This window comes from Pseudophryne corroboree, unplaced genomic scaffold (assembly GCF_028390025.1).
Source record: "Pseudophryne corroboree isolate aPseCor3 unplaced genomic scaffold, aPseCor3.hap2 scaffold_697, whole genome shotgun sequence".
Lineage (NCBI taxonomy): Eukaryota > Metazoa > Chordata > Amphibia > Anura > Myobatrachidae > Pseudophryne > Pseudophryne corroboree.
In genome coordinates this window covers 281,308-295,717 of record NW_026970281.1, presented here as the reverse complement: position 1 = coordinate 295,717, position 14,410 = coordinate 281,308, and the positions used below count along the sequence as shown (strand labels likewise).

Here is a 14,410-nt window from a genome sequence, read left to right as displayed (position 1 = left end):
AGATGCCACCTGTCGCCTGAGTGCCATGCCAGCAGTTCTCATTCAGCTGAAAGTGAGCACCCAATTTGAATGAAAGAAAGCAGATTTCTCACCAGGCTTCCCCTTGCTATAAACATGGTTTGTACTCTTTTCTATGTGCTCCCAGATCTTTCAAGCAATTAGTATAGTCAAGAAAGTTCTGTTTGAAAAGAAACAAACATTTACTGTCATTTCTATGCAAATGAGCTTACATTAAAGCACACTCGTTCTATCTTTAAACCGATAAAAGAAACCCCAATAAGACGGAGCATGCAAAAATTGAGATAAAACTCAGTTTTGCTCCTCTCCACGGAAATCTTTAGTAAAAGGCGAAAGATCTGTTCGTTTTGAAGAGAAACCAGAGCATGACCAAGATTCCACCTGTCGCCTGAGTGCCATGCCAGCAATCCTCATTCAGCTCAAAGTGAGCACCCAATTTGAAAGAAAGAAAGCAGATTTCTCACCAGGCTTCCCCTTGCTATAAACATGGTTTGTACTCTTTTCCATGTGCTCCCAGATCTTTCAAGCAATTAGTGTGGTCAAGAAAGTTCTGTTTGAAAAGAAACAAACATTTACTGTCATTTCTATGCAAATGAGCTTACATTAAAGCACACTCGTTCTATCTTTAAACCGATAAAATAAAATCCCAATAAGATGGGGCATGCAAAAATTGAGATAAAACTCAGTTTTGCTCCTCTCCACGGAAATCTTTAGTAAAAGGCGAAAGATTTGTTCGTTCTGAAGAGAAACCAGAACATGACCAAGATTCCACCTGTCGCCTGAGTGCCATGCCAGCAGTCCTCATTCAGCTCAAAGTGAGCACCCAATTTGAAAGAAAGAAAGCAGATTTCTCACCAGGCTTCCCCTTGCTATAAACATGGTTTGTACTCTTTTCCATGTGCTCCCAGATCTTTCAAGCATTTAGTATAGTCAAGAAAGTTCTGTTTGAAAAGAAACAAACATTTACTGTCATTTCTATGCAAATGAGCTTACATTAAAGCACACTCGTTCTATCTTTAAACCGATAAAAGAAACCCCAATAAGACGGAGCATGCAAAAATTGAGATAAAACTCAGTTTTGCTCCTCTCCACGGAAATCTTTAGTAAAAGGCGAAAGATCTGTTCGTTTTGAAGAGAAACCAGAGTATGACTAAGATTCCACCTGTCACCTGAGTGCCATGCCAGCAGTCCTCATTCAGCGCAAAGTGAGCACCCAATTTGAAAGAAAGAAAGCAGATTTCTCACCAGGCTTCCCCTTGCTATAAGCATGGTTTGTACTCTTTTCCATGTGCTCCCAGATCTTTCAAGCAATTAGAATGGTCAAGAAAGTTCTGCTTGAAAAGAAACAGACATTTATAGTCATTGTTATGCAAATAAACTTACATTAAAGCTAACAAGAAACTGATAAAAGAAACCCCAATAATATGGGGCATGCAAAAATTGAGATAAAACTCAGTTTTGCTCCTCTCCACAGAAATCTTTAATAAAAGGCGAAAGATTTGTTCGTTCTGAAGAGAAACCAGAGCATGACCAAGATTCCACCTGTCGCCTAAATGCTGTGCCAGCAGTCCTCATTCAGATCAAAGTGAGCGCCCAACTTGAAAGTAAGCAGATTTCTCACCTGGCTTCTCCTTGCTATAAGCATGGTTTGTACTGTATTCCATGTGCTCCCAGATCTTTCAAGCAAGTAGCATGGTCAAGAAAGTTCTGTTTGAAAAGAAACAAACATTTACTGTCATTTCTATGCAAATGAGCTTACATTAAAGCACACTCATTCTATCTTTTAACCGATAAAAGAAACCCCAAAAAGATGGGGCATGCAAAAATTGAGATAAAACTCGGTTTTGCTCCTCTCCACGGAAATCTTTAATAAAAGGCGAAAGATTTGTTCGTTCTGAAGAGAAACCAGAGCATGACCAAGATTTTTATCTGAAAATATGTGTTCTCCCTGCAGTTGTTGTCCCCAGATGAGAGTTCCCTTGTGCTGCCTCAGTTGAATCTCCTTTACTTGACAGAGATGTGCCTGAGCAGCGGCCCTCCCCAGCCCTATCCCAAATCATACTTATTTTGCATAGGAGATACCATGGTCATGAAGATTGTTCTCCCAGGGTGAGGTTCATTCATTGCATTCTGGGTATGCTGACCCCTGTGATTTTCCCAAATGTGGGAAACTCGCTTTTATACCCTTGTGCACTATCCTGACTTCTCCTCCTGTCTGCTTACTTTGTGCCTTCCAATGCACAATGCAAACTACAGGTAGTGCTGCAGGGCCCACACCCTTTTACTTGCCTTACAGAGCAGCTCTGGAGCTGATACAGTGCCAAGCTGCTGCAAGAAATCAGCTTGAATGCTTCAGGGGATGGGGCATGGCCAACATGAGCCCCACACCGAAGGAGGGTGGGGGTGTTTAATGCGAACTAAGGGTCATCCAAGCGCCGCAAAAGGCCGCCATGCCCTGCATACCCCTTTTCTCTTTTCATATGCAGATGAGGGTTCCAGCCAACTTTGGCCCACTGCTTGGATGACATCACCGTATGCAAATCCGTCTTCTGCAGAACTTCCCCCAGGAATGCTTGCACTAGTTGTTGCATTTGGTTTGTTGTTTGGGGGTGCTTCAGTATTAGGCAGCCTTCTGCCCTCCCATGTTCATCTGAAAATATGTGTTCTCCCTGCAGTTGTTGTCCCCAGATGAGAGTTCCCTTGTGCTGCCTCAGTTGAATCTCCTTTACTTGACAGAGATGTGCATGAGCAGCGGCCCTCCCCAGCCCTATCCCAAATCATACTTATTTTGCATAGGAGATACCATGGTCATGAAGATTGTTCTCCCAGGGTGAGGTTCATTCATTGCATTTTGGGTATGCTGACCCCTGTGATTTACCCAAATGTGGGAAACTCGACTGCATTATTTGTGGTAGTGGGGGACTGTGTTTGTGCTTTCCTCTGGTCAGCTCTGTTAAAACTCAGATTTCTTTGTCTCAGATTTTCCTCTAGCCTTGTTCTTCTTTCGAGAGTTCCCTTGTGCTGCCTCAGGTGGATCTCCTTCACTTGACAGGGGGGTGCCCGAGCAGCGACCCTCCCCAGCTCTAGCCCAACTCCTACTTACCTGCCAGGTGAGATACTATGATCAGGAAGGTGCTTCTCCCAGGGCAAGGCTCACCCATTGCACTCTGGGTGTGCTGCTCCTACGATTTCCCCAAATGTGGGACACTTGACTGCATAATTTGTGTTTCCTCTGGTCGGCTCTCGTATAATTCAGATCTCTTTGTCTCAGGTCTTTCTCCAGCCTAGTTTGCTGTCTGTTTCCACTTCTTTTATCTTGAGCCCCTCCCTTCTATACCCTTGTGCACTATCCTGACTTCTCCTCCCGTCTGCTTACTTTGTGCCTTCCAATGCACAATGCAAACTACAGGTAGTGCTGCAGGGCCCACACAATCTTTTACTTGCCTTAAAGAGCAGCTCTGGAGCTGTTACAGTGCCCAGCTGCTGCAAGAAATCAGCTTGAATGCTTCAGGGGATGGGGCATGGCCAACATGAGCCCCACACCAAAGGTGGGTGGGGGTGTTTAATGCGAACTAGGGGTAATCCAAGCACCGCAAAAGGCCGCCATGCCCTGCACGCCCCTTTTCTCTTTTCATATGCAGATGAGGGTTGAAGCCAACTTTGACCCACTGCTTGGATGACATCACCATATGCAAATCCATCTGCTGCAGGCCTTGCCCCAGGAATGCTTGCACTAGTTGTTGCATTTGGTTTGTTGTTTGGTGGTGCTTCAGTATTAGGCAGCCTTCTGCCCTCCCATGTTCATCTGAAAATATGTGTTCTCCCTGCAGTTGTTGTCCCCAGATGAGAGTTCCCTTGTGCTGCCTCAGTTGAATCTCCTTTACTTGACAGAGATGTGCCTGAGCAGCGGCCCTCCCAGCCCTATCCCAAATCATACTTATTTTGCATAGGAGACACCATGGTCATGAAGATTGTTCACCCAGGGTGAGGTTCATTCATTGCATTCTGGGTATGCTGACCCCTGTGATTTCCCCAAATGTGGGAAACTCGCCTGCATTTTTTGTGGTAGTGGGGGACTGTGTTTGTGTTTTCCTCTGGTCAGCTCTGGTAAAAGTCAGATTTCTTTGTCTCATATATTCCTCTAGCCTTGTTCTTCTTTCGAGAGTTCCCTTGTGCTGCCTCAGTTGGATCTCCTTCACTTGACAGGGGGGTGCCCGAGCAGTGACCCTCCCCAGCTCTAGCCCAACTCCTACTTACCTGCCAGGTGAGATACTATGATCATGAAGGTGCTTCTCCCAGGGCAAGGCTCACCCATTGCACTCTGGGTGTGCTGCTCCTGTGATTTCCCCAAATGTGGGAAACTTGATTGCATAATTTGTGTTTCCCCTGGTCGGCTCTCGTATAATTCAGATCTCTTTGTCTCAGGTCTCTCTCCAGCCTAGTTTGCTGTCTGTTTCCACTTCTCTTTTCTGGAGCCACTCCCTTCTATGCCCTTGCGCACTATCCTGACTTCTCCCGTCTGCTTACTTTGTGCCTTCCAACGCACAATGCGAACTACAGGTAGTGCTGCAGGGCCCACACCCTTTTAGTTGCCTTACAGAGCAGCTCTGGAGCTGTTACAGTGCCCAGCTGCTGCAAGAAATCAGCTTGAATGCTTCAGGGGCTGGGGCATAGCCAACATGAGCCCCACACCAAAGGAGGGTGGGGGTGTTTAATGCGAACTAGGGGTCATCCAAGCACCGCAAAAGGCCGCCATGCCCTGCATGCCCCTTTTCTCTTTTCATATGCAGATGAGGGTTCCAGCCAACTTTGGCCCACTGCTTGGATGACATCACCGTATGCAAATCCGTCTGCTGCAGACCTTCCCCCAGGAATGCTTGTACTAGTTGTTGCATATGGTTTGATATTTGATGGTGCTTCAGTATTAGGCAGCCTTCCGCCCTCCCATGTTCATCTGAAAAGATGTGGTCTCCCTGCAGTTGTTGTCCCCAGACGAGAGTTCCCTTGTGCTTCCTCAGTTGAATCTCCTTAACTTGATGGGGGAGGGGCTGCCCGAGCAGCCACCCTCCCCAGCCCTATCCCAACTCATACTTATTTTGCATATGAGATCTCTTGATCATGAAGATTGTTCTCACAGGGTGAAGTTCATCCATTATATTTTAAAATAGGAAGGTACAAATTACATATTTGAATTGCATCTATGTGCTGGATTCAAATGTCCCCCCCCCCCCTTCCTTTCTCAATTGTGCCCATCAGCAGCTATTCTAAGGTTGATGCCAATGGGTGTGACACATTAATTTCTTCTGTGGGGTACACAGGACTCCACAAGGATTCACATTGGGGTGTAGAGTAGGATCTTGATCTGAGGCACCAACCGACTCAAAGCTTTTGACTGTTCCCAAGATGCTCAGCGCATCCTCCTCTATAACCCCGCTTCCATGAACAGGGAGCTCAGTTTGTAGTTGGTGCCTTCAGTAGCAGGCCACTTAACAGGGGCCTGCCTCAGGAAGCCAATTCTTAGCTATTCATTTTGACAAGAAAAGAAGAACTTGTTTTATGAGAATCTACAAGGGCTGCAGCAGGCTAGGTCTAATAGACATCTTTACTGCAGCTTCATCACTCCCAGCGGCACTGTATACTCCCGTGCCCTGGTTGCTGGGTCACTGCAGCGGAGGCTCCGGATTCTTCCTAAGGTCAGTCACACACACACCGCCCTTCCGGATCACGAGGCCGCTGATGAAGGGGAGCGTGGCCGTAGGGGGTGGACCGTGTGCGCACTGGCGTGGACACTGATTACTGGGCAGCCGCTCCACTAGCCACCAGGTACAGTTAAGGAGCACAGGTCTGGGGGGTTTTCTCCTATATTAAACCAATTTTGTACTGCCCGCAGCGCATTGTGATAGGTAATAGGGCCTGATTCAGGTTGGATTGCAATCACAATAAGTGATCCAACTGCAAAAATTGCTAAGAGCATACGCATGTGCCTGCATTTTCTGCAGCACCCCACAGAGAATGCGATCGCCTCTGCCTGTCAATCGGGGCAGGGGGGGAGAGGGGGGTCAGCAACACTCCATTTCCAAGTCAGGGATGGAGCGGTGCGGGGGCAAGGCTTCAAAATGGGGTCTGCAATGGAGGAGACACAGGGGGCGTGGTCACAGCAGCTGTATGACATCACATTCAGCCGCTGTGATCACAAAAATGGTGGCGGCTTCCTGCGCGCACATACAGTCTGCACCAGCAGGAGGCTACACCATTTTTTATGATCACGCTGAACTGCAGTGCGACTGCAATTACAGCATGGTCAAGAAGGGAGGCGTCATGCTGGGTGGCCATAAGAGATGAGCGGGTTCGGTTCCTCGGAATCCGAACCCGCCCGAGCTTCACCCTTTTTTGCTCGGGTCCGAGCAGACTCGGATCCTCTCGCCTTGCTCGGTTAACCCGAGCGCGCCCGAACGTCATCATCCCGCTGTCGGATTCTCACGAGACTTGGATTCTATATAAGGAGCCGCGCGTCGCCGCCATTTTCACACGTGCATTGAGATTGATAGGGAGAGGACGTGGCTGGCGTCCTCTCCGTTTAGATTAGAAGATAGAGACGAGTGACATTTGATTTACTACTAATTTGGGGAGCAGTTGAACTTGTCAGGAGTACTCAGTAGTGCAGAGTTTTGCTGATAGTGACCACCAGTTTTATTATTTATAATCCGTTCTCTGCCTGAAAAAAAACGATACACATACCATATCTGTGCTCAGCCTCAGTGTGCTGCATGATATATCATCTATGTATATCTGACTGTGCTGAGTGCTCACTGCTCACACAGCTTAATTGTGGGGGAGACTGGGGAGCAGTTATAGCAGGAGTACAGTGCACACTTTTGCTGCCAGTGTGACCACCAGTATATTGTCTGCCTGAAAAAGTTAAACACTCCTGTGGTGTTTTTTTTTTATTCTATAAATGCATTCTGCTGACAGTGTCCAGCAGGTCCGTCATACATATATTATATAAATATTTACCTGCAGTAGTGTTATATATTTTTTTTCATCTTTATCATCTCTATATTAGCAGACGCAGTACGGTAGTCCACGGCTGTGGCTATCTCTGTGTCGTCAGTGCTCGTCCATAATTGTATACCTACCTACCTGTGGTGGTTTTTTTTTTTCTATCTTCTTCATACTAGTAGTTTAGGAGTCTACTGACAGTGTCCACCAGGTCCATCATTATATTATATACCTACAGTAGTAATATATTTATTATATTATCTATACTAGCAGACGCAGTACGGTAGTCCACGGCTGTGGCTATCTCTGTGTCGTCAGTGCTCGTCCATAATTGTATACCTACCTACCTGTGGTGGGGTTTTTTTTTATCTTCTTCATACTAGCAGTTTAGCAGTCTGCTGACAGTGTCCACCAGGTCCGTCATTATATTATATACCTACAGTAGTAATATATTTATTATATTATCTATACTAGCAGATGCAGTACGGTAGTCCACGGCTGTACCTACCTCTGTGTCGTCAGTGCTCGTCCATAATTGTATACCTACCTGTGGTGGGGTTTTTTTTTCTATCTTCTTCATACTAGTAGTTTAGGAGTCTGCTGACAGTGTCCACCAGGTCCGTCATTATATTATATACCTACAGTAGTAATATATTTAGTATATTATCTATACTAGCAGACGCAGTACGGTAGTCCACGGCTGTACCTACCTCTGTGTCGTCACTCGTCCATAATTGTATACCTAACTGTGGTGGTTTTTTTTTTCTATCTTCTTCATACTAGTAGTTTAGCAGTCTGCTGACAGTGTCCACCAGGTCCGTCATTATATTATATATACCTACAGTAGTTATATATATTTTTTTTTATATCATTAATTATCATCTCTATACTAGCAGACGCAGTACGGTAGGCCACGGCTGTGGCTATCTCTGTGTCGTCAGTGCTCGTCCATAATTGTATACCTACCTACCTGTGGTGGAAGTTTTTTTCTATCTTCTTCATACTAGTAGTTTAGCAGTCTGCTGACAGTGTCCACCAGGTCCGTCATTATATTATATATACCTACAGTAGTTATATATATATTTTTTTTTATATCATTAATTATCATCTCTATACTAGCAGACGCAGTACGGTAGTCCACGGCTGTAGCTACCTCTGTGTCGTCAGTCACTCGTCATCCATAAGTATACTAGTATCCATCCATCTCCATTGTTTACCTGAGGTGCCTTTTAGTTGTGCCTATTAAAATATGGAGAACAAAAATGTTGAGGTTCCAAAAATAGGGAAAGATCAAGATCCACTTCCACCTCGTGCTGAAGCTGCTGCCACTAGTCATGGCCGAGACGATGAAATTCCATCAACGTCGTCTCCCAAGGCCGATGCCCAATGTCATAGTACAGAGCATGTAAAATCCAAAACACAAAAGATCAGTAAAAAAATGACTCAAAAATCTAAATAAAAATCGTCGGAGGAGAAGCGTAAACTTGCCAATATGCCATTTACCACACGGAGTGGCAAGGAACGGCTGAGGCCCTGGCCTATCTTCATGGCTAGTGGTTCAGCTTCACATGAGGATGGAAGCACTCAGCCTCTCGCTAGAAAAATGAAAAGACTTAAGCTGGCAAAAGCACAGCAAAGAACTGTGCGTTCTTCAAAATCACAAATCCACAAGGAGAGTCCAATTGTGTCGGTTGCGATGCCTGACCTTCCCAACACTGGACGTGAAGAGCATGCACCTTCCACCATTTGCACGCCCCCTGCAAGTGCTGGAAGGAGCACCCGCAGTCCAGTTCCTGATAGTCAGATTGAAGATGTCAGTGTTGAAGTACACCAGGATGAGGAGAATATGGGTGTTGCTGGCGCTGGGGAGGAAATTGACAAGGAGGATTCTGATGGTGAGGTGGTTTGTTTAAGTCAGGCACCCGGCGAGACACCTGTTGTCCGTGGGAGGAATATGGCCATTGACATGCCTGGTGAAAATACAAAAAAAATCAGCTCTTCGGTGTGGAAGTATTTCAACAGAAATGCGGACAACAGGTGTCAAGCCGTGTGTTGCCTTTGTCAAGCTGTAATAAGTAGGGGTAAGGACGTTAACCACCTCGGAACATCCTCCCTTATACGTCACCTGCAGCGCATTCATCATAAGTCAGTGACAAGTTCAAAAACTTTGGGCGACAGCGGAAGCAGTCCACTGACCAGTAAATCCCTTCCTCTTGTAACCAAGCTCACGCAAACCACCCCACCAACTCCCTCAGTGTCAATTTCCTCCTTCCCCAGGAATGCCAATAGTCCTGCAGGCCATGTCACTGGCAATTCTGACGAGTTCTCTCCTGCCTGGGATTCCTCCGATGCATCCTTGAGTGTAACGCCTACTGCTGCTGGCGCTGCTGTTGTTGCTGCTGGGAGTCGATGGTCATCCCAGAGGGGAAGTCGTAAGACCACTTTTACTACTTCCACCAAGCAATTGACTGTCCAACAGTCCTTTGCGAGGAAGATGAAATATCACAGCAGTCATCCTGCTGCAAAGCGGATAACTGAGGCCTTGGCATCCTGGGCAGTGAGAAACGTGGTTCCGGTATCCATCATTACTTCAGAGCCAACTATAGACTTGATTGAGGTACTGTGTCCCCGGTACCAAATACTATCTAGGTTCCATTTCTCTAGGCAGGCGATACCGAAAATGTACACAGACCTCAGAAAAAGACTCACCAGTGTCCTAAAAAATGCAGTTGTACCCAATGTCCACTTAACCACGGACATGTGGACAAGTGGAGCAGGGCAGACTCAGGACTATATGACTGTGACAGCCCACTGGGTAGATGTATTGACTCCCGCCGCAAGAACAGCAGCGGCGGCACCAGTAGCAGCATCTCGCAAACGCCAACTCTTTCCTAGGCAGGCTACGCTTTGTATCACCGCTTTCCAGAATACGCACACAGATGAAAACCTCTTACGGCAACTGAGGAAGATCATCACAGAATGGCTTACCCCAATTGGACTCTCCTGTGGATTTGTGGCATCGGACAACGCCAGCAATATTGTGCGTGCATTATATCTGGGCAAATTCCAGCACGTCCCATGTTTTGCACATACCTTGAATTTGGTGGTGCAGAATTATTTAAAAAACGACAGGGGCGTGCAAGAGATGCTGTCGGTGGCCACAAGAATTGCGGGACACTTTCGGCGTACAGGCACCACGTACAGAAGACTGGAGCAACACCAAAAACGCCTGAACCTGCCCTGCCATCATCTGAAGCAAGAAGTGGAAACGAGGTGGAATTCAACCCTCTATATGCTTCAGAGGATGGAGGAGCAGCAAAAGGCCATTCAAGCCTATACATCTGACCACGATATAGGAGGTGGAATGCACCTGTCTCAAGCGCAGTGGAGAATGATTTCAACGTTGTGCAAGGTTCTGCAACCTTTTGAACTTGCCACACGTGAAGTCAGTTCAGACACTGCCAGCCTGAGTCAGGTCATTCCCGTCATCAGGCTTTTGCAGAAGAAGCTGGAGACATTGAAGGAGGAGCTAAGACAGAGCGATTCCGCTAGGCATGTGGGACTTGTGGATGGAGCCCTTCATTCGCTTAACCAGGATTCACGGGTGGTCAATCTGTTGAAATCAGAGCACTACATTTTGGCCACCGTGCTCGATCCTAGATTTAAAACCTACGTTGTATCTCTCTTTCCGGCAGACACAAGTCTGCAGGGGTTCAAAGACCTGCTGGTGAGAAAATTATCAAGTCAAGCGGAACTTGATCGGTCAACAGCTCCTCCTTCACAGTCTCCCGCAATTGGGGGTGCGAGGAAAAGGCTCAGAATTCCGAGCCCACCCGCTGGCGGTGATGCAGGGCAGTCTGGAGCGACTGCTGATGCTGACATCTGGTCCGGACTGAAGGACCTGCCAACGATTACGGACATGTCGTCTACTGTCACTGCATATGATTCTCTCACCATTGAAAGAATGGTGGAGGATTATATGAGTGACCGCATCCAAGTAGGCACGTCAGACAGTCCGTACGTATACTGGCAGGAAAAAGAGGCAATTTGGAGGCCCTTGCACAAACTGGCTTTATTCTACCTAAGTTGCCCTCCCACAAGTGTGTACTCCGAAAGAGTGTTTAGTGCCGCCGCTCACCTTGTCAGCAATCGGCGTACGAGGTTACTTCCAGAAAATGTGGAGAAGATGATGTTCATTAAAATGAATTATAATCAATTGCTCCGTGGAGACATTGACCAGCAGCAATTGCCTCCACAAAGTATACAGGGAGCTGAGATGGTGGATTCCAGTGGGGACGAATTGATAATCTGTGAGGAGGGGGATGTACACGGTGATGAATCGGAGGATGATGATGAGGTGGACATCTTGCCTCTATAGAGCCAGTTTGTGCAAGGAGAGATTTATTGCTTCTTTTTTGGTGGGGGTCCAAACCAACCCGTCATTTCAGTCACAGTCGTGTGGCAGACCCTGTCACTGAAATGATGGGTTGGTTAAAGTGTGCATGTCCTGTTTATACAACATAAGGGTGGGTGGGAGGGCCCAAGGCAATTCCACCTTGCACCTCTTTTTTCTTTTATTTTTCTTTGCGTCATGTGCTGTTTGGGGAGTGTTTTTTGGAAGGGCCATCCTGCGTGACACTGCAGTGCCACTCCTAGATGGGCCAGGTGTTTGTGTCGGCCACTTGGGTCGCTGAGCTTAGTCACACAGCTACCTCATTGCGCCTCTTTTTTTCTTTGCGTCATGTGCTGTTTGGGGAGTGTTTTTTGGAAGGGCCATCCTGCGTGACACTGCAGTGACACTCCTAGATGGGCCAGGTGTTTGTGTCGTCCACTTGGGTCGCTGAGCTTAGTCACACAGCTACCTCATTGCGCCACTTTTTTTCTTTGCGTCATGTGCTGTTTGGGGAGTGTTTTTTGGAAGGGCCATCCTGCGTGACACTGCAGTGACACTCCTAGATGGGCCAGGTGTTTGTGTCGGCCACTTGGGTCGCTGAGCTTAGTCACACAGCTACCTCATTGCGCCTCTTTTTTTCTTTGCGTCATGTGCTGTTTGGGGAGTGTTTCTGGAAGGGCCATCCTGCGTGACAATGCAGTGCCACTCCTAGATGGGCCAGGTGTTTGTGTCGGCCACTTGGGTCGCTGAGCTTAGTCACACAGCTACCTCATTGCGCCTCTTTTTTTCTTTGCGTCATGTGCTGTTTGGGGAGTGTTTTTTGGAAGGGCCATCCTGCGTGACACTGCAGTGCCACTCCTAGATGGGCCAGGTGTTTGTGTCGGCCACTTGGGTCGCTGAGCTTAGTCACACAGCTACCTCATTGCGCCTCTTTTTTTCTTTGCGTCATGTGCTGTTTGGGGAGTGTTTTTTGGAAGGGCCATCATGCGTGACACTGCAGTGCCACTCCTAGATGGGCCAGGTGTTTGTGTCGGCCACTTGGGTCACTGAGCTTAGTCATCCAGCGACCTCGGTGCAAATTTTAGGACTAAAAATAATATTGTGAGGTGTGAGGTGTTAAGAATAGACTGAAAATTAGTGGAAATTATGGTTATTGAGGTTAATAATACTTTGGGATCAAAATGACTCCCAAATTCTATGATTTAAGCTGTTTTTTAGGGTTTTTTGAAAAAAACACCCGAATCCAAAACACACCCGAATCCGACAAAAAAAATTCGGTGAGGTTTAGCCAAAACGCGTTCGAACCCAAAACACGGCCGCGGAACCGAACCCAAAACCAAAACACAAAACCCGAAAAATTTCCGGTGCACATCTCTAGTGGCCATGCCATGTCACTGTGCAGGAGCCAGCACCGCTCACACACTAGTCCCCGGTGCAGCCCCCAACCCCCGGGACACCCGGAGCAACAAAATGTAGATTCAGGCCACCAGGCCACGCCCCTACCTATGAAACCATGCCTCCTTTTTACCATTGCGCTGCTTATCTGCGCGCACTGCTTTACAATCTCCCTCGCCACCTCTCTGGGTGTCACCAGTGATAGTGACACCTCTGCCATGCTTGTAGCAGCTGGTCCTAAGATCTACACCTCAAGCCCTGAGTGTTTGCCCTTGTGACTTGTTGATCATCATAGCAAAGCAGATGCTTACAGAAAACTGCAGGGGCTTAGATTGAAAATAAAAAAAATTGATGGGTATAAGGTAGAGAGGAGCGGGTTCGGTTCTCCGAGAACTGAATTCCCCACGAACCCCACGAACTCCTCCTCCGAGGCAGGCTCGGTTGTTCCCGCCTGACTCGGAAAACCTGAACAAGGGAAAATGTCATCATCCCGCTGTCGGATTCTCGCGAGATTCGGATTCCATATAAAGAGCTGCGCGTTGCCGCCATTTTTACTCGTGCATTGAAGAGAGAGCGGAGAGGACGTGGCTATGTTCTCTCAGTGGAAATCTCAATATCAGTGCTCAGTATCAGTGGATACTTATTGCTGCTCAGTAATACTAGTAGTGTGTCTCTCCTGCTCAGTGTCAGTTCTCAGTAGTATCCTCATCAGTGCTCAGTATCACTGCTCATTGTCTTGTGCTGCATTGTTGTGCTCAGCATACTACAGTACATTACTAATAGTCCAGTGCTGCATCTTGCTGCTCAGTGTCAGTTCTAGTATCCTCATCAGTGCTCACTATCACTGCTCATTGCATTGTGGTGTTCTGTATACTACAGTAACATAGTAATATAGTAACATATAGTAACATAGTTTTTGAGGTTGAATAGAGGCAAATTGCCCATCGTGTTCAACCTGTTTTAAGTTGTGATGATTCTACATACTTGCTGAATAATGTTTTATGACTAGTTAGCTACTACAACTCATGTTACCCCCGGATTAACCATGTTGATATTTTAAGTATTATAACCTTGGATAGCTTTTTCATTCAGAAATGTATCCATTCCTTTTTTAAATCCAATTACAGAGTCCGCCATTACCACCTTCCCTGGCAGGGAATTCCACATCCTGATTGCCCTAACAGTGAAGATCATAGTATCTCACCTGGCAGGTAAGTAGGAGTTGGGCCAGAGCTGTGGAGGATTGCTGCTCGGGCACCCCCTGTCAAATGAAGGAGTTCCAACTGAGGCAGCACAAGGGAACTCTCGAAAGAAGAACAAGGCTAGAGGAAGATCTGAGACAAAGAAATCTGACTTTTACCAGAGCTGACCAGAGGAAAGCACAAACACAGTCCCCCACTACCACAAATAATGCAGTCGAGTTTCCCACATTTGGGGAAATCACAGGGGTCAGCATACCCAGAATGCAATGAATGAACCTCACCCTGGGAGAACAATCTTCATGACCATGGTATCGCCTATGCAAAATAAGTATGATTTGGGATAGGGCTGGGGAGGGCCGCTGCTCAGGCACATCTCTGTCAAGTAAAGGAGATTCAACTGAGG

At 46.9% G+C, this 14,410-nt stretch overlaps 10 non-coding genes and 1 pseudogene across 10 annotated transcripts; 5 read left to right on the top strand and 6 right to left on the bottom strand.

The window, feature by feature from the left end:
- Positions 1–269: 269 nt before the first annotated feature.
- Positions 270–385, bottom strand: LOC135038028 (U5 spliceosomal RNA). The gene has a single exon (XR_010232453.1). It is a non-coding gene; the product is annotated as a U5 spliceosomal RNA (small nuclear RNA).
- A 275-nt stretch (positions 386–660) lies between these two features.
- LOC135038023 (U5 spliceosomal RNA) lies at positions 661–776 on the bottom strand. The gene has a single exon (XR_010232448.1). It is a non-coding gene; the product is annotated as a U5 spliceosomal RNA (small nuclear RNA).
- Positions 777–1,050: 274 nt separating this feature from the next.
- LOC135038021 (U5 spliceosomal RNA) lies at positions 1,051–1,166 on the bottom strand. The gene has a single exon (XR_010232446.1). It is a non-coding gene; the product is annotated as a U5 spliceosomal RNA (small nuclear RNA).
- Positions 1,167–1,430: 264 nt separating this feature from the next.
- Positions 1,431–1,546, bottom strand: LOC135038030 (U5 spliceosomal RNA). The gene has a single exon (XR_010232455.1). It is a non-coding gene; the product is annotated as a U5 spliceosomal RNA (small nuclear RNA).
- A 270-nt stretch (positions 1,547–1,816) lies between these two features.
- Positions 1,817–1,932, bottom strand: LOC135038025 (U5 spliceosomal RNA). The gene has a single exon (XR_010232450.1). It is a non-coding gene; the product is annotated as a U5 spliceosomal RNA (small nuclear RNA).
- A 144-nt stretch (positions 1,933–2,076) lies between these two features.
- Positions 2,077–2,204, top strand: LOC135038019 (U1 spliceosomal RNA; annotated as a pseudogene).
- A 593-nt stretch (positions 2,205–2,797) lies between these two features.
- On the top strand, positions 2,798–2,961 carry LOC135038037 (U1 spliceosomal RNA). Its single transcript, XR_010232462.1, has one exon. It is a non-coding gene; the product is annotated as a U1 spliceosomal RNA (small nuclear RNA).
- Positions 2,962–3,113: 152 nt separating this feature from the next.
- Positions 3,114–3,276, top strand: LOC135037983 (U1 spliceosomal RNA). Its single transcript, XR_010232417.1, has one exon. It is a non-coding gene; the product is annotated as a U1 spliceosomal RNA (small nuclear RNA).
- A 675-nt stretch (positions 3,277–3,951) lies between these two features.
- On the top strand, positions 3,952–4,115 carry LOC135038061 (U1 spliceosomal RNA). Its single transcript, XR_010232486.1, has one exon. It is a non-coding gene; the product is annotated as a U1 spliceosomal RNA (small nuclear RNA).
- A 152-nt stretch (positions 4,116–4,267) lies between these two features.
- Positions 4,268–4,430, top strand: LOC135038009 (U1 spliceosomal RNA). The gene has a single exon (XR_010232440.1). It is a non-coding gene; the product is annotated as a U1 spliceosomal RNA (small nuclear RNA).
- A 9,745-nt stretch (positions 4,431–14,175) lies between these two features.
- Positions 14,176–14,339, bottom strand: LOC135038041 (U1 spliceosomal RNA). The gene has a single exon (XR_010232466.1). It is a non-coding gene; the product is annotated as a U1 spliceosomal RNA (small nuclear RNA).
- Positions 14,340–14,410: the final 71 nt, after the last annotated feature.